Genomic DNA, 22,007 nt, shown 5'->3' on the forward strand with positions numbered 1-22,007 from the left:
GTTGACTAACTTACTATTATCTAGTATATCAGTTCAAACTTAGGGATAACTATGAGCCGATGGTCAATGTGTATCTTTGCGTGACATTTCATAAGTCAAAAATGTTTAAATGTTTACAGGGTCATTGGTGAAAATATAACACTGGTTAATAAATAATTTTAACATCCTTGAACTAATTGTCTCGACAGAAAACTTAAGACCCATAAATAATATTGTTTTTTGTGCTCCAAGTGATCCATGAATTCTCTACTCACATTTGAGCTTTGTAGTACGAGATAAACAACTGCAATATTCCCCTTCCCTCCAAAACGACAACGAGACCAACATAAAATTATTCGCAACAAAAGGAACGTTTCTGTGGTATTTTAAATGTGTGATTTATTTATAGTGGACAAACTGTACTTATTATCAACTCATGGTCCAGTGATTGTTGAGTATTTGGCTGTATTAATCGTATGTAAAAAAATAATGAGATTGCTGCGATTATCTACTGGAATTCCGCATAAAAAGTACTTTCGGAAAAATTAAACAGTCATTTTCAAATAGATAGCTACATAAAAAACAATATAAAATCCGTAAATACAGCATACAGGGAAACTAAAATATATTTCCAACAGGTTTTAAGTATTTGCATCCCTAGAAAAGCAACATTTGTTATTTAAATTACCAAAGTATAATGTTGAAAACCAATAAATTATCACTTGATTCTTATTTTAATTAAAACTAAAAAACTTGAATATATAGTTCCAACTTCGAAATAGTACAAAATGAACAGATCAAATGCATATACATGTGTGTGTATATATATATATGCCATCGCTGTATACATACTCTTTTTCGCCTCTGTTAGAGTCAATGGACTCTTCCATCGCTCAGCACAGCTGTGGTTTCTCCAATAAGTTCGCATTTTTCTCTTCTTGAGTTTCAAATGTGTGGCTACAGCATTCGGGGTAGTGCGTTAGGGGAATATCTTCAGAACGCCTTGGTGAACTCCACTGGATCTTCTGTGTTCTAAGTCATCCCAGAATACCTTACCCTATTTGGGCTTTGTACAATGGAAATAATTAAGCCTTTGAAACACATGGAAATAGGAGGGATTGAGTGTCCGGTCACAGAAATGCTACAATAATTAGTTTCCAGGTGACAAAGGTAAAAGATAGTCAAGCTTATACAAATAACTTATAACTTTAACTGAATATTTACTTAACGTCTTAGATAGAATATTATTGGATTTTTTTGACATTATAAAAAACGCTACCAAACAATTTGTCTATTTTTTTGCTTATCATTAACAGGCTATTTTGTGTGTTAATAAAACTCACTTTCTGCGCGAAGTTTTCAACAATCTAGTTTGATGTTTCAAAAAACATCTCTCTGGATAAAATTCTGCGAAACCCAATCATTTAATATAATTTGAAAGTAAACATCAGAAATATTAAATAGTTAAAGAGTTTCAGTTTTATGGCAGCGGAACTGTAAAAAGGTTACACTTAACATCATCTAGATAATTTATGAATAACAATACGTTTAACATCAACCAAATAATATATAAATGACAATACATTTGACATCATCAAGATAATCTATGAATAACAATACCTTTATCAAAATCACTAATGACAATTTTATGTTTAAATCAATTGATTTACTTCAAATGTTTGAGATTTAGAGATAGCACCTATCATTGTCTTTCACATAACAAAAACTATATATCTAATTAACGGAAAAGCACTTGTAACTTCAAATTCAACAATTGAAGTTGAGGTTGATTTCTTCTTAACTTAAGAAAATCAGCTCTTAACCAAAAGATGAGGGCACTATAACACCTTCAATTTTGAAAGTGTAAAGAAATAACAGAACTTCGATCATTGAATATGAGGGGAACTAAAATATTCAATAATTTCGAACTGTCATAAACACTTTAGACATTTTTTGAAGGACTTTTATATATATATATATTCAGTGCGACTTACAGTTTAAACCTTATGTTTTCTTGTTTGTTGCCTAATACTATTTTTCTATTACTTGTATTTGCTGCTTCACTTATTAATAGTTCTTTTTATTATAACGAGTTTCAATTTAAATATGTTTGTGATAATCTTTTCTGAGCTGTAAAGAAATAATACTTTGTGTCCACGTTCGTTTACTAGCTTGGAATAGAATTCAATAGTAACGTACCTTGCATTATTACGAGATAACATCGTGTATTCTTAGTGCTCTTTTTTAATTAGTGTCTTGGAAACTTTATTTTGTACATTATTGGGCTTTGCATTTTTGTTGACTTACTAGAATACACAAACAGTACCGATGATATGAATTTTTGTACCTTTTAAGTTTAGCTTTAATGGTTTTAGAATATTTTGAAGAAAAAAGGGCCATACTAATGTTTTAGCTAGTGTTGCTTGTCTTAAATTCTAATAAAGAGACTAATATAACAAGATTATTAAAAAATGTTAATTTGGAAAAGGGGAATAGGGATCTTAAAAACACTTAAACAAGACTTTTAAAAATAGAGTCAAAATACGAATTTGTAGCTTGAATAAATAATACCAACACAATGACTCAAACCTTGAACTTGTTGATTTACATTTTGGTGTTTACGTTTTCACTTTAAGCTATTTACTTAAGGATTGCACCCCAGTGGCTCAGAGTGATCTGGGGACTTTCAACGCTACAAACCGGGTTTCGATACCCGTAGTAAGCAGCACACAGATAGCCCATTGTGTAGCTTTGTGCTTAATTCAAAACAACAGCAACTTAAATATTTTTTTGAAGATCTCCATTCGTCTTCTTTAAGTTAACAATTTTTAATAATCTTGTATTTTTACATTTTATGTCCATAATGGACATAAATCTGTATAATACTGCCCTACTTGAAACAGTTTAATTTAATTAAATACGTAGTCGGTGTATGATGCTCTTTCGGGAAACAATCACAACCTTTGGATTGGTTTCCATGGAGATTAGCTAGTTTCTGATATCATTACCGCAGTGTTATTTTTGATTAACATACTACATGTTATGTATATGTTTGTAAAATATATGCATAGCTACTATATTCATACTCTGAAGCTGTTTGGAGAATCTATAAACAGTAGATTGGAGAGACTACGGAACTGTACTGGAATGGTGCATGGACTGGATTTTGTAACCGCACGAGTTTTACATGTGTATGAAATACAGTGGATGTTGGCTAGTATTTATCTCTCATTCTCTCTCTCTTCAAGGATGGCTACTCTATCTGTAGGATCTATAAAATTCACAATCATGCATTGTTAGCTATAATTCTACCCTTACCATCACCAATAACTGAAATTGTTGATGCTCGAAACTGAACTTGGTGCAATCTTTTAAATTACAGCTTAAATATTTCTGTTGTGGAAGACAGCCTTTTAGGTGACATGGACGAAATAGAGCATGTAGTGGTAAAAAACAGTTGTATTCCTGTAAGCAGCGTCGTGCCCATAAAGGCAGGAACCCTATACTCTAACAAATAATACGCGACGTCAGTAGAGCTACAACAATAAATCAATAATAACAATGATAAATGTGTCATACCTGCCACATATATGTTAAGTTACATTTATGGCCTTCAAGCTTTCTTAGAGAAGTTTCTTCATTGAAGATCAACCGATTGAAATATTAGTTGTATTATAGTTTTTCAAATGTGTCATTATTGAATTTTAGCGTATAATGATAACTAACAAATACACAATAAACAATGTTAAACAATTAGCAAACTTACGATGCACACAAGTAATTTATCTTTTTTTTTAATTTTAAAGCCTAAGATATTCATGTTTTTTAGCACCACTTATGGTTTAGTATTATCGAATTCAAAAACTTTATTATTATTATTAAAGTTTTGTTTTATTCTGTTAGTAAAACTTGATGTGTTTAATTAAATCACTGCGATTTTTCGCTTTTCTTTTCTTCATTTATTTATTTTGGAAACATCATGATCTACGCCTCGGAAAACTTGCAGAAAATTTGTTTTCCTGGTTTTACAGCTGTAACAAAGTATGTAAAAGCTTAATTTTAGTATGATAATTTATGAACCCGGTCATTATCAGCTTACGGTTAAAGAATTCTTGGTATTGTCTGATTATCGTTTCTTACGTTAATAAAAGATAGAAAAAATAGCTTTCACATTAACAACGAATGGCGTACCAAATGACAAGGTGCATTTTGAGAAGTGTTACAATTCTGAAAATGGCGTCCTGACATGGAGCATTTTAGAAAGTACCACAGTTATAATAGAATATGGTGTGTTGAGAGGTTTTTCTGTTTAAAAAGTCGCATTCAATCTAGATGTTGTTTTATTACTAGTACTTTGAATAAATGCGCATAAAAAGTAAGTTGACCTTAAATACACTATTTATTGTCTTATGTACCAATGATATTAATAAATAAATTTCATAAGAAAAATATTTAACATGACAATGAATCCGTATCTTACCATGGAATTGTGCAATACGATAATAATTTAACTGATATTATTATATTCACTGATAACGCTATTATAACCGGAACCTTGTATAATTGATAGATTTGTTCTTTTTAGAGCGATTTTACATTATCTGCTATGTATATCGCGAGGAATTGAAACCGGGAATTTTTGTTGTAGTCTATAGTCGTAACGCTATCCTATCGAAAGTCAGACTGGAATTTTAATAGTTAAAATAGTTTCAGTCACTTGTTTTCGAAACTGTTTTTAAATATTTGTATTTTTACATTAATGTATTTATAGTACTTGATACAACATATAAATTATCATACTTATATTTCTAAGCTTAAGATAACGGACAAGATATAGTGGTATCAAAGAAAAGTTTTAAATGAGAAAAATATTAGCCAGGAAAGAATTAATATCGAACTATTATCTGAAACAAAAGTTAATATTTAAGTTACTGACAGCTTACAGCATGGCAGCATGGCCCAGCGGTTAAAGCGCTCGATTTGCAATCTAAGGGTTACGGGTTTGAATCCCCATCACCCCAAATATGCTCGTCTCTTCAGTTATGTGGTAAATGTGACGGTTAATCCCATTATTCTTTGGGAAAAGAGTTATCCAAGAGTTGGCGGTTGGTGGTGATGATGAGCTACCTTTCATCTAGCCTCACACTGGTAAATTAGGGACGGTTATTGCAAATAGCTCTCGCGTAGCTTTACGCAAAATTAAAAAAAACAAACAAACACAGCCTACCTGCCCACCTATTAATAGTCCAAGGCATAAGATAGCTGAGCCTCGTATTGTATGAATTTAATATACCATTTCTAAATATTAAAATATAATTCCAGGTCACATAAAAAGTATACTTTGGGACCTATTGAAATGTTTTTCTTTGTTAACTTGCCAACTTTCTATGATGCACTATTATTTCTTCGTTAACATACCAAGGTTTTCATTATATTTGTGTTTTCGCTTTGTTAGAATCTCGGTTTCTTTGTTGCTGATCTGTTGGATCTTCTTGGTTAACTCTACATTAAAATATTCTAGTGCTCGTTAAGCTCACCCTGCGGTAATATATTAAACACTAACTCTAGAACTTCTGTATTAAGAGAAAATTGGCAATGTGCCATAAATAAACAGTGTCACATCTAAATTTTTAATCTTTTTGGCAGAGTTTACATTATGCTGGTCAGTCATAAAACTCAGTACTATCTTCTACTAATATATATATATATATATACATAATTTCAAAAAGACTTTGCTCCTTATTTTCAGACAAGGTTTTGTAAAATCTATTATCTTCCTGTGAGTGTTAAACTCTTATCGTTGTTACGGCTTCATTTGCTGACAACAACTATGGTCATCTTATTAGCAAATTAACTAACAATTACAAGAAAAACAGCTGATCGAAGTTGTAGAGAGCCTTCTGCAAAAAGTATTGTTTCTTCTCTAATCAAAGTTACAAGTATCAGTTCTCTGAAAGGATGATTATGGGAAAACTATAGTAAGCCATGTGAAAACAAACAAAAGAAACTGGGCCTCACTAACAGTTTCATTAAATAAATGAGAACGGAGTCCAGTATGTATTATGAATAAACACTTTAATTTTATTTAAGAAAACACAACACTGGCGTATATTAACTAAGGTGAAAAATGGACACTGAATCAGTCTGCCTAAACCGTGCATGAAAAAAGAAAAGTCGCAGAGCCAATTTATATGTATAATAAAAAATAAAGATAATATTAATAAAACACGAATTTCCATGCAATGAGTGTTGGACAAAATTAAGGAATTCTAAAACCCAGAAAGAAATTATCTTAATCTCTAAACGGTTTGGATTTTGATCTGTCACATTATTTTAAATTATCGAGAATCTGAAAAATTTAAAGATAAAACCTATTAACCTGTGAAAGGCTATTAAAGGGAGAGTAATCCCGAAGTAACGAGAAAGAAGATGTATGTCCAATAGTTTAATCCATCTATGTAATCTTGTCCCACATCAGTTATTGCTAGTAAGGCAGTTACCGTTTTCACATTGTCGAAGAGCGTTAAATGAAATTCTTTTAAACGATATCAGCAAATCATTCCTATGAATACGAAGTAGTCAGTTTATAACAACATTTTCATAGTTGTTGCTGGTTGGTAAAGGAGTTAGTAACTAATGCCTTCTACCACATGATGATGCTCCATAAGTTCCAAGCTTGATGTTGAACAGAAATATCGAGTAAGAAACAACTATTCGGTTGCGTTCACTTTGATACTTTGGTAAATTTGGCATCCAACCTAATAGGGTGCTTCAAACTTCCTGCTGCATGGTTTCCATTATAACAGTAGCAGTTTAGTAAATATGTGCTACATAACGCAACAGAAAGGAAGAATGAAGGTTTTTCCAATTATTTTCTTTTGTCTCTTGCTAATGGAGTAAGGCTTTAAAATTTAATCAGAGCGAATGGTGACAGGGAGAGTGTTTGATGTTTTCGTTTAGAATAATTGCTATCTTGAAGAGCCTCGAAAGGACGAAGTTGCACAAGTTTTTGGCTTTTATCTTCCTGTTCAAGCCCTGATCACATTTCACATATTGTACAATGTATAAATATTAATCTATTTTGGATTTGTCTTTATATACAGTTATTTATCTCGCAGTGAAACGTGACGTTATTTTGAATTGTTGGAATGACTTCATTTAGTTAATTACTGTCCTCCTATAAATAATCAGTGATGACAAGAAAACTCTCTTGTAGAGAAAAATATACATGTAAAAACGACTGGTTTGGGTTGAGAAAAATTTTTATGTAGAGGAACCTGACGATGACCTTCTTCGGTCATCGTCAGGTTCCTCTACATAAACCTTTTTCTCAACCCAAACTAGCCGTTTTTACATATATATTTGTCCTAAAAACATACAATCTCAATTAGGAGAAGAAAAAACTTCTTTATTGTTAATTTTTATTATTTAGTTTTGCATTAAGTTTCAAACAAATAGGGGCAGTTTTACCTGGTAAGAAATTTTAACATTGAATTATTACCTCAACCTTTTCAGAACTAGATGAACAATTTGCAGATTTAATTGAAAATTGTTATTGAGATCTGTTACTCACAATGATCTTCTTGTCTGAAAGAAAAAAGGAAGCTAAAAACAGGAGAATACAGTTCGTTAATACTTCTTAAATTAGTAGTGTCTCCTGTTTCATACGGGATGAAGTAAAACACAATTTTCATTTGTGGATACATATGTGATGAAAATTAATCAATAAAGCTATAACTAGCTTTTATTTTAGTTTCGAAAGTTATATACAAACTGTACTAATTAAATCACAGCCCCACGCTAGTAGAGCGGTATGACTTCGGATTTACAACGCTAAAATCAGGGGTTCGATTCTCCTTGGTAGGCTCAGCAAATAGCCCGATGTGGCTTTGCTATAAGAAAACATACATAAAAACACAATAAGATTCTCTTTAAAAATATTACCCTAACTAGTTTAGAGGGAAATATTTGTTGTGTTACGAGCACCTAATGCTAAAATAACAAAAATATAATTTCAATAAAAAAGAACTCGTCTAACGTTTTTAATAGATTAACATGAGTAAAATTCGTTGTTATATATATATACACTGCTGACTAAAATCTTAAGGCCAATGAAGATGAAGAAAAAATATGCATTTTGCATTGTTAGACTCAACCGCTTATTTGAGGAGTAGAGCTTTGAAAGATAAAAATAAAAAACGTTTTAGCATTTAATAGGGAAAATGTGAACACTATAAATTAGTCTAAATACTAGCTGGTCAAAAGTGTATATATATATATATAAAGAGACAAAAGAAAGGACTGATGTATAGATAAATGACACAGTTTAATTTTATAGTTTTAGTTGTATTTATGGAAAAGTTAGTAATATTATTTGCAACCATTCTTACTTATGAATTATTGACTAGAATGAAGGCAGCTAGTCAGCACCCTACTACCCATCATTCACGCCGAGGGAGTGACTATCTCTCTTATAATGCACCGATAGCTTAAATAATTTATTGTATCATTGAGTTTCGGACTATATTCACCAACTACAAAATACAGAATTCTGCCATAAGGCCAGTCGCACCATAGAATGTTAATATTGAAGAGATACCATTATAGTTAATTGATATAGAAATGGTTTACCATATGGATGAAAGAATAATAAAACACTGCATTGTTTTACTGAGGTCTCTCTCTGCTTTATGTTACTGAGCTAACTCAGCGGGAAGGTGAAGTTCATATTTGTTATTATTTCAGTTCTGTAACTATTTATTTTTACCATTTAATACTCTCACATCATTAGTGTATTTAGTAATGTTTTTCTTTACGATTTTTGTAATACACTTAAGTAGCACTTCATTAGCTTTAGTTACATAACGTATTTATTTGATCTTAGTTTAACTTGTATCACACCGTAGCGTTTATATGAATTCCTTTTCTTGAATATTTCTGTTTTAGAACATTATATATTGCTCACGTAAGTCGCATTAGAAAACTCCTCTCGTTGACGTCAACCAGAACTGACAACTTTAGCATTTGCTACGCCACAGATGACAAAACATTTAGCTACACCATTGACCGTGAGTTGAGACAATACAGCTTGCTGGCGCCTTATGCTTCACATTTCGTTTAGATTCAACGAAACTGTAAGTGTGTGTATGTGTGTTTCTTTATAGCAAAACTACATAGAGCTAGTTGCTGAGTCTACCAAGGGGAATTGAACCCCGGATTCTAGTGTTGTAAATCCGTAGACTTACCGCTGTGCCAGCTGGGGAAAAACTATAAGAGATAGAATTCACTGCATACGTATAATCTATGGGCTGGTCAGTTGAAACACACGGTTTAAATGCTTCACCAATAAAATTATATACCTCTTATTTTTCATTTGTCATCAACCGTTATGACACCAAGATGATGGGATTTATATTTACTTATAACAATAAGGATCTTCTAACGATCTCCATGCAAGTTATTCAAGTTCTGTAGTATTTGTTTGCTCTACTGTAGGTTTTCATTTCTCTTATTAATCTGTTTATCTTGTTTAGAACACATATTTAAAACACTTTACGGTTACAACGATATTTTCAAATATTCTAAATCTTTAAGTATCAGCTGAGCTAGTAAGGAAAAATGTGTGCAGCAACATTACGTTTGAGAAGGGTTTGAAGACATTGTTATCGTAAGTTTCGAATTTATTTGTGTTTTCTACTATCGAATTCTGCTGTGCACGTTAACACGCGAAAAAAGAAAAATGAGAGAAGAAACTTTCACGTGTACAAGAAAGTTACCTGTGTTTTACTTCGCTTCTTTGTAGGTATTTGGGTATGCTTAATTTTTAAATACCCAGGAGGGTCAGGTACACAAGATCACTTCCTCCATCCCTAGCTTTCATGTCGGCTACTAGTAAGAATTTGTTTTTGTTGAAGCGCTTTGGGGCCAGAGTATCACATAGTACTCCGGCTCTTTTTAGGGCAATGAACATGGAAGAATATTTTCATTTTGGCTGCTTCAAAGATGCTAAAATACATTTCATGTATGTTTAGTATTACACATAATATTTAATATGCTAAACACTTTTGTAGGTTTATCTTTGAACATGAGAGTCATGTTTGTAGAACCTGCATATTTTAAGCAGGTTCACATTTATTAAAATATGTTTATAAAAATAAATATGACATTATCACTTGATTATGTTTGAACTGTAAAACTAAGTTCTAAGACTATAGCCAACATTCTGCAAGTTTTAAGCAGGCTTTCAATTAAATAAGGAATGCTTGTATGTTATATATAACACTTTGAATAATTCATTTTCCTACAGAATATCTATGACCAATAATCTACTCATATATACGTATATTTAAAATCCAATAACTATTACTATGACGTGACTCATTAAATCACATAAATCTGCAACTTAAACTTGAATAGGGGAGGAAACTCTTGGAGTGGGACCAATGTTTCTTGTATTTTTAGCTTCCATCTCTTTCTTAAGGGCCCGGCATGGCCAAGCGCGTTAAGGCGGGCGATTCGTAATCTGAGAGTCGCGGTTTCGCATCCCCGTCGCGCCAAACATGCTCTCCCTTTCAGCCGTGGGGGCGTTATAACGTGACGGTCGATCCCACTATTCATTGGTAAAAGAGTAGCCCAAGAGTTGGCGGTAGGTGGTGATGACTAGCTGCCTTCCCTCAAGTCTTATACTGCTAAATTAGGGACGGCTAACACAGATAGCCCTCGAGTAGCTTTGTGCGAAATTCAAAACAAACAAATCTTTCTTAAGATTTTCATACCTCTTTCTCAGTTGGTCTTGGAGAGCTAAGAGTTCTCGACTTTTCATTAGGATAGGCTCCTGAGGTAGATTGGCAATAAGAAAACACTTGGAAACATATATTTACACAAAAATCATCATGCAACAAAACAATTTTTTTTCTTATATGACACCTTACCTGTGTTGTTACGCTCTTTTTTTTTAGTTTTTGAAGAGTCTGTTCAACAGTCAAATCAAATTGGACCAATAAAAATTACTTATCATATTCATATATATGATGCTTAAATACAACGTTTTGATTCAATTTAAAAAAATTGATTTTGTAGTTTATTCCAGATGAAATTAATTGTCATAAACGATGTTGATTATTTAAATTATTAGAAAATATTCTGTTTTGTCATGTAAACCCATATGGTTGTCATGAGTAAAAACAAACTCTGCTGAGGTGTCTTCACATAGGTTAGGTCTTATTTATAGGCTTACGAGTTCTTACAGTATCCGAAAATTTATATGGTATTTATACTGTCTTAAGATCGAGTGTACGAAAACCAACAGAAATAAGTTTATTCATAATGAAGCCGTGATCACCGAAAAGAAAAACATAACTGTGTGCTGTTTTTATATATAAACAGTTACCAGTGATATACTTACGAAATTTTAACTGCATAAATTTCAGCTTATGTTTTGTTTAAGTGATAGATAAAGTTTAATGAAAAACATTTCTAAAACAAAACAACACTGACGCTTTAGAAATAAGTTAACATATTTCTAACAAGGGAAAATTACGTCTGATCAAAAACTGTAAAAAATAAGGAAGAACGCAAAGACTTCAACATGAACATTGGTACAAGCAATAATGTATTGGTGCTAAATAATTATAAGTACGCATACATATTATCGTTATTATGCAGTTAACGATTATCAACAGCTTTGTAATTCTAATTTCATTCTTCTAACAAGAACTCTTAATGGAATAAGAAAACTTTCAGATTTACATTTATTTTGTATCCATTAAGTATGAACATTTTGCTGTTGCTTTTGCCTCTTTTCCTTTGAGTCATTTAGAGTAATTTCGTTTGCGTATGTAAAAACATTACATTTTTGATAATGTTTGTTTGTGCTTACTTATAGCAAAACCACATCAGACTATCTCCTGAGTTCACCGATTTTTGAGAATGAAGTTCATGTTCATTAGGCAGTATTACGTATTGTTTGTTCAATTTTTATTCTTGTAAGGTTTTCAATAAGCCAAAGCACTGCAAACAGTATATAAAATATAAAAGGTGAAAGAAAAGAACATAAGTCTTGTTAAGACTGGAATAAAACAACAACACATCATTCCTAAGATTTTTGTTTGGTTAGGCTTAGTTAACAGGATTTCTTAAATGGTTACAGCCATTAGAAATTTTAGTAAGCGATAGCTGTTTTTTTTTTTAAAGCTAGAATGTAAAATATCAGTTTGATATTGTTCATAGGAATACATTTATAGATTATAAATAATTCCTATTACCTAAAGTATCAATTTAATTATAAGAAGAAAAAACAGTAAGACGGATGGGCTAAAAGAGTTAGGGAGATTTAGACATGGCTAACTTAGTTGATGTTTTTTTAGACGCTACAGAAAGAGAATGGAAGTGGTATGGAGAAATTTAACATAGCCATTTTAGATCAGTTTTTGTTTAATATGTGAGCTTTTCAAAAAGTAGAAAAAACAACAATAAAAACTTTTGCTTTATAACTGTCGACGTATATGCAAATGGTTTTCTTCCTGTATTATATGTATTTTATAAAATTACTTATCATTTAATTCTTCTGTCATAACTTGAATGACTAAATAAATGTTTGAACAGAAAATGTATGAAAAATTTAGCACTGAAAATTGTTCATCTCAGTTGCTGTAAAATTTGTTTTGGTATAACACACCCTGTATTTTATTAGGTTATAATTTACTTTAGAACAACGTTTTGACCTTCTTTACATAAAAAATTTTCTCAACCCAAACCAGCCGTTTTTACATATATATTTTTCTTTACAAGTGGGTTTTCTCGTCATCACTGATTATGGTTTTAGATTGCTTATGTACACAACTGAATTACATTGTGCAAAGCATTAACTGCTAAATGTTTGTGTTAATTGGTTAATATAAGTGCACAGGGTTTTTTTCATTATTGACGAGAATTGTTTATTACGTATATCACAGGTAAACAATATCAAGCAAGTCGCAAATTAATTTGCAAATAACAAAGCAAAACAAAATATGCTAATATTAGGCTGCACACATATCAAAGCAGACTTAGCTTATTAAGATAAATAAACTTAACAAAATGGGTCTTCAGTAGATGGTAAGTTTTTCTTTGTTTTTATGACTTTTCTTCACCTGTTCCCCACACTTTTGTTGATTTTTTGGATGACTTGTTAGGATAGCACAATTTACTCCTGGATGAGGTCATCTTTGAGGTTCAGAACTCTGATAAGAACAGGTTGTTTGATACTCTCTGCTCTTCCTAACAAGCCCCATATACTCTCAGTAGCCTGGTGTTGGTTTCATAATCTACAGATCATCCACACGACCTGTGCCACCTCAGTCTCAGTGAGACCTATCTGAATCAGTGTAATGTCTCTGCAAAATTTAGTTTTAGTTACTTTGTTTCTCACAGTTTGTACACTGTATCACAGAACGTTGGTATGGGTTTTAACACTTATCTTGGGATTTAGATACAACAAACTTCAAAACTTTATATTGCTCCATACCATAGGTTTCCGACATCAGCGAAAAAATAACCAACATTTGGAATAAAACTTATAATAAAACACAACATTCCAGTAAACACCAAATTTATTCAAAACCAAGTAAAAACTAAAGTCCATACTATGTGAAGACTATACTGACAAACACAACACCAACATAATTTATAAAATACAATGCAACAATTGCCACGACTTCTATATTGGAGCAACAAGCAGAAAAATGGAAACTAGATTCAAAGAACACACAAAAAAAACACCGTCACACGTTTTTTGAACATTGAAAATCAAATAAACACAACATAACCGTAGAAAACTCCCAGATACTAAGTAGGGAAACAAATATAAACAAACGCAACATCAAAGAAGCCCTACTTATACAGCAACTAAAACCAAAATTAAACCAATATAAAGGAACGCCTTTATACCTATACTAATTAATAACCAAACAACCAACTGCAACGCGCTCTACAATCCCGTACCCGTTTATACTCTCGTCTCTAAGACATGTGTCCGGCAACAGTCAAATGCAAACTCTCTTTGTTAACCTGTTCTCTGCTTATCAGTAAAATTGTGAATACCCATATCAGCCGTTCTGAGATACATAGATACATTTTCATTTCAAGTGGGTTTTTCGTCACAAAGAAGAGGTTGTACACTTTTTTGTAAAAGTCAGTAGAAGCAAAAATGCCATAAACCTTATATTATGTCAACAGTAAACATTTTTCCTAATCAAGTAAAATTGACGTTTAACTCTGTAGAATTTGGTCTCTTCTCATAAATGTTCATTTCATAATTAACCATTGGTGTATAACATTGATAAGCTAAGAATATACAAATTTAAACAAACCTCATTATCCTTTAATTTTTTTAGTATTGTAGTTAAAAATTATCTTACTGGTAGTAGGCAACTAGCTAACTCAATTTCAGTTCGTAAGTTTGTCCTTCGTTTATCGTCATCAAGTTCATTCATAAAATACATCTTATAAACTGCTTGTATTGGTAGACCTTAAGGAATATATAAACGGCAAAATATCTTGCAAATGTGACTTATTAATTTTGAGAATAATCCTGTAGGAGAGAAAGGAGCGTATTTTGAGTACTTAAAATGTGATTTTACTAGATCTAATTAGTTTAGCTGAGCAGAAGGAGCAAATTTTAGGAAACACAATTAGTGAGATATGAAAAACATTATAGTTGAGAGGAGATAGCTATAGTAGGTGAGTAATGTGAGACGTTAGAACATTTCTAGTAGCATATCTTCGACTACGAATTTAGCTTAGAATGTAAAGGTTTCATCATTTGCCATTTTTTATTAGTCTCAAACTGTGTAAGTAGTGAAATGCCACCATATTTATGTTAAACAATTGAATATTACTCAGGTCTCAGAATAAACCATATGGGTTTGAAATGTAAGCGTTTTACTAATCTATAACATTGTACAAAATGAATATTCGCTAGTCATAAAATAGCTAGAGATCAGTAGCTCATATTTAATTATAGCAGAAAACTTGAGAAAATAATACAAGTAATAAACTTTTTACTTGCAAAAACACAATTTAGAAATGCATTGATATTGATACAGTGCAAGATAACTCTTAATATCAAAACAATGTAATTTAAAGATTTAGATTCAACAAAATGATTATAAGATAAAAATAATGTTTTTTTTTAGTTTCATGAAACCGAATTCAAGAATACTCTTTTGAACAAGAACTATAACAAGCGAAAATAATATATCTTTTACAAAATAATAAGGTATTAGACTGTATTCTGGTCGTATGATTGATAAAATATTTTCAAGCCTATAGAATAACATAATGTTATGGTATAATGAAGGCTAATAGCACTTTGAAGAAACAATGTTCCTGGTTTGTTGCTGGCCTTCATTGTCATTCACTTAGTCTGATGACTATAATTACGCATTGTTACCAGATAGAATAATTTTCAATGTAGTAAACTTATGCGAAGAAATTTAGATTAATTTTAGATCACACATTTTGACATTTCAACACTTCTTCCACTGTAGATAAACATCGACTTCTAAGTTTATTGTAAGCAAACCAAAGGTTCAGAAATTTATTGAAACTGTAATAGGGAAATTGATAGGTATGCGATAGGATTGATGAAATTCCAATTTTTTTGGTAATTTTTCGAATGAAAACAGTGGATGGTTTTGTTGTGTGACTGGAGGCTTGTGAATTTCAAGCTCGTGATGAACCTTTATCTATTTCAAGTCCTTGGTTGTTGTTTTCCTACCGGCACAAGAAAATATGCTCTGTTTGATCGCAATGCTTTGCTTTGGTCCAGATTGGCTTTGAGCGTGGTAACGGAAACTATAGTTACCCTAAACCCTCTGCTATAAAAGTTTTTCTGCTTTTATGAAGAATATTGACGGTTATTTTCTTTGAGGTTTTGTGTTCTGGCTATAAATTGTTTGGTGCTTGATATGAGGTGAAATATGTATTATTTGAGATTAAATTATAAAAGATGTACAATGTAGTTAAAATCTAACTGTGGTAAAAGCTACAGAAAATATTTATCGTTGAACTCGGTCATATAGCATGCGTATTTCTTCTTTTTACTTATATAATTCTACCAGAACCAACGTTCCAGAAATAACTGGATTCACTGAAAACTATGATGTCATACTGTCGCTGACAGCACGATCTTACGGAACATTGAGAAGTGCTCACATGCTTCACGTTAAATAAAAGGGCAGAACACATTTAATTTTTTTGTCCATTCATCTTTCTCAGCGTACGTCACTTTTATAACGTTGGTGAAAATAGCTTCATGACATAAGGATGAATAAAAATCAAGTATCTAATAGATTTTCTACGTTTTTTGATTAGAATCTAAAGTTTTAATAATTAGCAAAGTGAAAACAGCTCAGCATGGCCAGGTGTGTTAAAGCGTTCGATTCGTAATCTGAAATTTGTAATTTTGAAATCTTATATTTACTGATTGTTTGTTTTGAATTCTGAGCAAAGCTACACGAAGGCTATCTGCGCTAGCCGTCCCTAGTTTAGCAGTGTAAGACTAAAGGTAAGGCAGTTGGTCATCACCACTCACCGCTAACTCTTGGGCTACTCTTTTACTAATGAATAACGGGATCGATCGTCATATTATAACGCCCCCACGGCTGAAAGGGCGAGCATGTTTGGTGTGATGGGGATTCTAAACCCGCGACCCTCGGATTATGAGTCGAGCGCCTTAACCCCCTAGTCATGCCGGGTCCGACTGAGATGAAGGACCAGCAAATCATTGCATAGTTATATGGCGTGTCATATTGTTAAAGCTGGTCAGTAACTGATGTAGATGCCATGGAAATGTAGTATCACATGAATTGCAAACATTATAAGTATTGGAAACATATGTTTTGTAATTGACTCTTGAAGACGACGTATAATACGTTTTAGGTGGAAGTCGATGAAAGCTTTGATAAATATATATTAATTATATAAGTATGAAACTGCATTTTTACTGTTTATTAAATATTATATAGTTGTTTTCTTTAAATATAAAACACGATTTCTCGCGCTATCATCAAACTGGTAATACAATATGAGTAAAATTTTGCAGTTTCTCTAAATAATCCCTAATGCACGTTGCCAGATGATGCCTGTTACGTATTATAATGTATTTTGAAAGAGTCTCCGATTTATTATGTTACTTACGTTACGTATTGTTTTTTCAAACCACCGGAATTTTTAATTTTGAAGTTAATTGAGTGTTAATATGCATTATATTTACGATATTTGCGAATAAGATTGATACACAATTTTCTTGTTTAACACAAATAAAGGAAAACAAAACAATACAATTTATAATAACGGTTATTACAAATAATTTTTTACAAATTATTTCTTGCTGGTCTGAAACTGAATACTTTATCGACGGTCCAGGTCCAAGACGAGCAAATTAATTTTTAGTTGGTATTGTTACACTTCTCTTGACAGGAGAGTTAGCTCACATTTTAACGAGGAATATATCTGATTTCCTTGCAGAAATACTAACGTTCGGAGTTAATTTTCTGAAGCTGAATTGTTTATAATTTGCGAAATGTATAAATGTTCCTGGTCAAATTCTGTAGTTTTCCGATTAATAAGCGTTAATCACAGTATAGCTTCCGACATTTCTAGTATATTGACTGTAGCTCACCAATGATATTGAACTGTCTCTTGGTGCGCCGATTTATAATCTTTAGGCGAAGTTCTAGAAAGTTTAATTGGCCCATCAACATTTGAAGATATGTAAATTGTTTCGTAACACATATATTGTTGATTCTCAGATTCGAGAATCTTCTACAAATTTAGAAAACAAGCGGGACTTGCGCAATACACATTTAACAATATTAGTTACATACACTTCTGAATATATGTTAAACTGATATTATATAAACTTATAGGTATTAAAATATTATTAAATCCATTACACTTTTCTCCTTATATAATTATTTTTTTAAAAACTAAGGTGTATATATATATATTGATAGTAATACCTTGTTAAAGAATTATACAATTTCAAAAATCATGACAGTACAAATAACCTTGTGATCATAAAATTATATAGCACGTAAAAGTGCTTAAACACTGATATTATCTTTTTGGCTTAACACAATCAATAATCACGTGATTGACATGTATGACAAGTTCTACAAAACTGAGGAACATCTTGCCTTGATTAATGTTAAAGCTCGTGGTAGGATTTGTGTTTATAGTTTGTCTGGAGAACATATGAAATGAAGACTGTCTTTCCTACAGGTGGTGTAATACATGTTTGGGCAACTATTCATAGTGATGGAAAGCTACTCTTTATAGTCTCTAGGGAAACGTCAACGGCACCTCCTATAGGCACCACAATGACATAATATTTCTGCCTTGTGCTAGGGCAAAGTTTCGCATTAATATTGTGTTCCAGGATGAAAATGATAATGCTTATAGTGTACACGTTGTACAGGATTATCTCGAACAGGATAATGTTACAAGATTGCTATGACCAGCAAAATCTCCAAACTGTAATCCCATTGAGAATCATTGGACAAAAATGACCCAAAAAACTTATAACCATGATCCCAAACCAGCTTTTGTAGCTGAGTTATAGTGCCTTCTAGTGACATCAATAACTATATCGACAGCATGGCATGTTGTGAGGTTATTATAATGTGAAGAGGACCAGTTAAGTACTGAATGTTTGATATAAATTGATATTAGGTTATAGACATTATTTATAACAATTTTATCATCATGTATGTTTTGGTAATGTTTTGCTGTGACAGGTGGAAAGCTGAATTAAACACCTTTTTACAGGTGTCTGAAAGTCTTCCTCTACACTTATGTCTCTACAAAAGGCAGTTGCCGTCCATTCTACAATGTTTCATCAGAACTATTTGCTGTTCCAATATATCACACATGTTGTTCATAGAATCTGCCTCATTATACAAATTACACATGTAGAGGTTTAATATAACATACATTTCTCAGTGTGACAGCACTAAGTGTATTTATATTCCATTTTAATAATAATGATCTTATTTGTATAAAATATACAAATATTTTAGCAAAGACTGTGTGTAAGTAGTATGTAATACTTTGTAAGCAGTACACACTTTCTAGAAATTAATATAGTTACGGGTAAGTACAGCCCGAGGAAAAAGTTCATTTGACAAAGTACTCTCGCCATTAGTACATAATACACACACACATATAAAACCGTAGTAAGTCAGTTGTTTTTTTATGTTTATTAATAAATGAACAGGCTCAGCGTGGCTAAGCAGCTTCTCGCTTTAAACTTCTGACTGTTTACAATAAAGATATGCCTCTAGGAAATGTGCTCAAATGTTTCTGGAACAGAAATATCCTTACATAATAATAAACATAGAAATATTCTAAAATCCATCATTTTGTCAGGAAATAGTTAAGGAACTAGTTAAGGAACTAGTTTCGACACTGAATGGTCACTACTATATGAAACCGAAGTTGATTAAATGAGTCATTTTTCTAACATTTCTACATGAAATGATTCTTGTGATGAAAACGTGCTTAAAATACTCTTATGATTCAGCAATTAAGAAAACACTGCAGCGCGTCTCATAGTATAAACATTCAATTGAAAGTCATACACATAAGAAGTTCTTGTTTAGAGAACCCTCTCGAAGTAAGTAGATGACTGTTCTTGTATAGGCTCTATTGAAGTGTTTAAATAAACATAGCTGAATTTATATATGTAAAAACGTCTCGTTTGGGTTGAGAAAATTTTTTACGTAGAGGAGTGAACGTTTCGACCTTCTTCGGTCATCGTCAGGTTCACAAGAAAAAGAAAGAGGTAACTAACCGGAAGCTGACCCAAACGAGCCGTTTTTACATATATATTTCTCTACAAGTGGGTTTTCTCGACATCACTGATAGCTGAATTTATAATGTTACGTATTATAATTTACGTCGGACGAATCTTCGATTTATAATGCAACGTACATTTCGTATTACGATTTCAAATAACCGAAAATTTTAATTTTAATTTAGAAGCTAATTAAATGTCGATATGTAATATATTTTCAACATTTACCAACAAGATTGACACACACAATTTTATTTTTAACACAAATATATTTTGACATACAAACAACAATACAATTTATAACAACGGTTGTTACAAATATTAGTTTTTGTACAAGAGTTGTAGCAACTTACAACTATCTGGTCGGTAACTGAATATTTTATCAATGGTCCACGATGACAAATTAATTCTGAGTTTATATTATTACTCCTTATTTAAGCTAGCTAGCTCTCTCTTCTTGGCTGGCCTTAGACAGCTTATAAGCCGGCTTTTTACCGACAAAGATAGTTAATATCCTCATAGAACTACTAATGCCCGAAGTTAATTTTCTGAAGTTGAACGGTTCCTGATGTTCGAAGTCTATAAACGTTGCTGGTCACATATCTGGAGTTTCCCGATTAATAAGCTCTTGTCACAATTATAGCTTCAGAGGCTTTTAGCATACTGACTGTAGCGACCAAAATATACACTGTTCTGTCTCTCAGGTCCCACGCTTGGACAATGGTAAGTCTTCGGATTTAGAACGCTAAAATCAGGGGTTCGATTTTCCTCAGTGAGCAGTTAGCTCAGTGTGGCTTTGCCATAAGAAAACATACAAACTCTGACTCTCGGCTCGTCGTTTTAGGACGAATTTCTCGAATAGTCAACCATATTCGAAGACACGCTAGTGTTTTTGTAAAACATATATTGTTATTTCTTACACACGAAAATCCTCTACAAATTTAGAGAATAGATAAGACTTAGCACTGCACATCCAACAATATACGTCACATGCATCAAACTGAAACGAACGTAGGTATTAAAATAAATGCATAACAGTAAATTCGTTACAATATAAATATATACTTTGTTGCCAAAGTAATAGTTATAGACCCGTTAGATGCTATAAGAATATATAACGCTTAGCATTTTGAAAAATTTCTTTATTCTACTTTAATGCATGGTTCATTCAGCATGTATCCTTGCTGAACTAAATTGTAATTCTACTATAAAATATTTATATTAATATTACATAGAAAAGGGAGAATAGACAATATAGAAGTTATTTGTGATACAAGTCCTTAGATTTACACGTATAGATGTTGATTAATGTGATTTACTTTTCCTATCGTCCATTTATCTTTTGTTCCAAAATTACTAACCGTTACTGTAGGTGTGGATACATGAATATTTTTTTTATAATTAATGAGTAACGACAGCCATTTGGTTGAGCAAAAGTTTAAAGTTTGAGCAGTACAATCTTCAACGGAAAGTTACTTTAAATACTGATGTGTTAAACGTTGCATTGCAAGTTAAATCAGTGTAGTCACCAACGTTCGTATGCCATGACAGAGAAGAAACGATTTAAAAGCTAGTAAACCACCTAAAAATATTTTTAAAGACACCTGAAACTTCCAAGGTTAAAATAGTTTACGACTTTATTGGCTCGGTCTGTTACTCTGTAAGTACACTATGAATCACATTCAAGGAAATAGTATTTAATGAGTCAGTTTAAAGTAAATTAAACATTATAATAGAACATACGATTGGAGAAGTCTTACTTGCTGCATTAACAATAGTGATAGAATTCAGAACTAAAGCAGAGATTTTTCCTAAAAAAATATACGTAAGTCTTTATTTCTCATTACTCCCGAACACTTCTCTACAAAGGCAAAAGTTGTGGACATGTGCCACCATAAACCCTTCTCCCCATATAAAAACCCCATATAAAAAAAAACGACAGTTGGCTTTTAGCAATGTTCAATGTTCGTGTATATTTATAGAGCGTGTGCTAACACGCCAATGCTACCTTCAGTTGAATAATAGTTAAAGTAATTTGTACAAGTGTTTTAGTTTAATGTTTGAACCACAGTGCTCTCTAGCTGTGTTATATAAACAAAAATATGCTCAAATTACAGAATTTTCACTGCTCATTTAATTCTCTCGCTCTCACTTTATTTATTGCACCTATATTGTGATGACAACGCACAGG

General features: G+C 32.0%; 1 protein-coding gene across 1 annotated transcript in view; it reads left to right on the forward strand.

Moving 5' to 3' along the window:
- The first annotated feature begins 933 nt into the window (after positions 1-933).
- LOC143255475 (transient receptor potential-gamma protein-like) overlaps positions 934-22,007 on the forward strand; it is a 113,156-nt gene continuing 92,082 nt past the window's right edge. The window contains exon 1 of the mRNA XM_076511203.1: positions 934-1,149. The gene's annotated coding sequence lies outside the window, so the exon portion shown is untranslated. The remainder of the gene's footprint in view (positions 1,150-22,007) is intronic.

Source organism: Tachypleus tridentatus, chromosome 1 (genome assembly GCF_004210375.1).
Source record: "Tachypleus tridentatus isolate NWPU-2018 chromosome 1, ASM421037v1, whole genome shotgun sequence".
Lineage (NCBI taxonomy): Eukaryota > Metazoa > Arthropoda > Merostomata > Xiphosura > Limulidae > Tachypleus > Tachypleus tridentatus.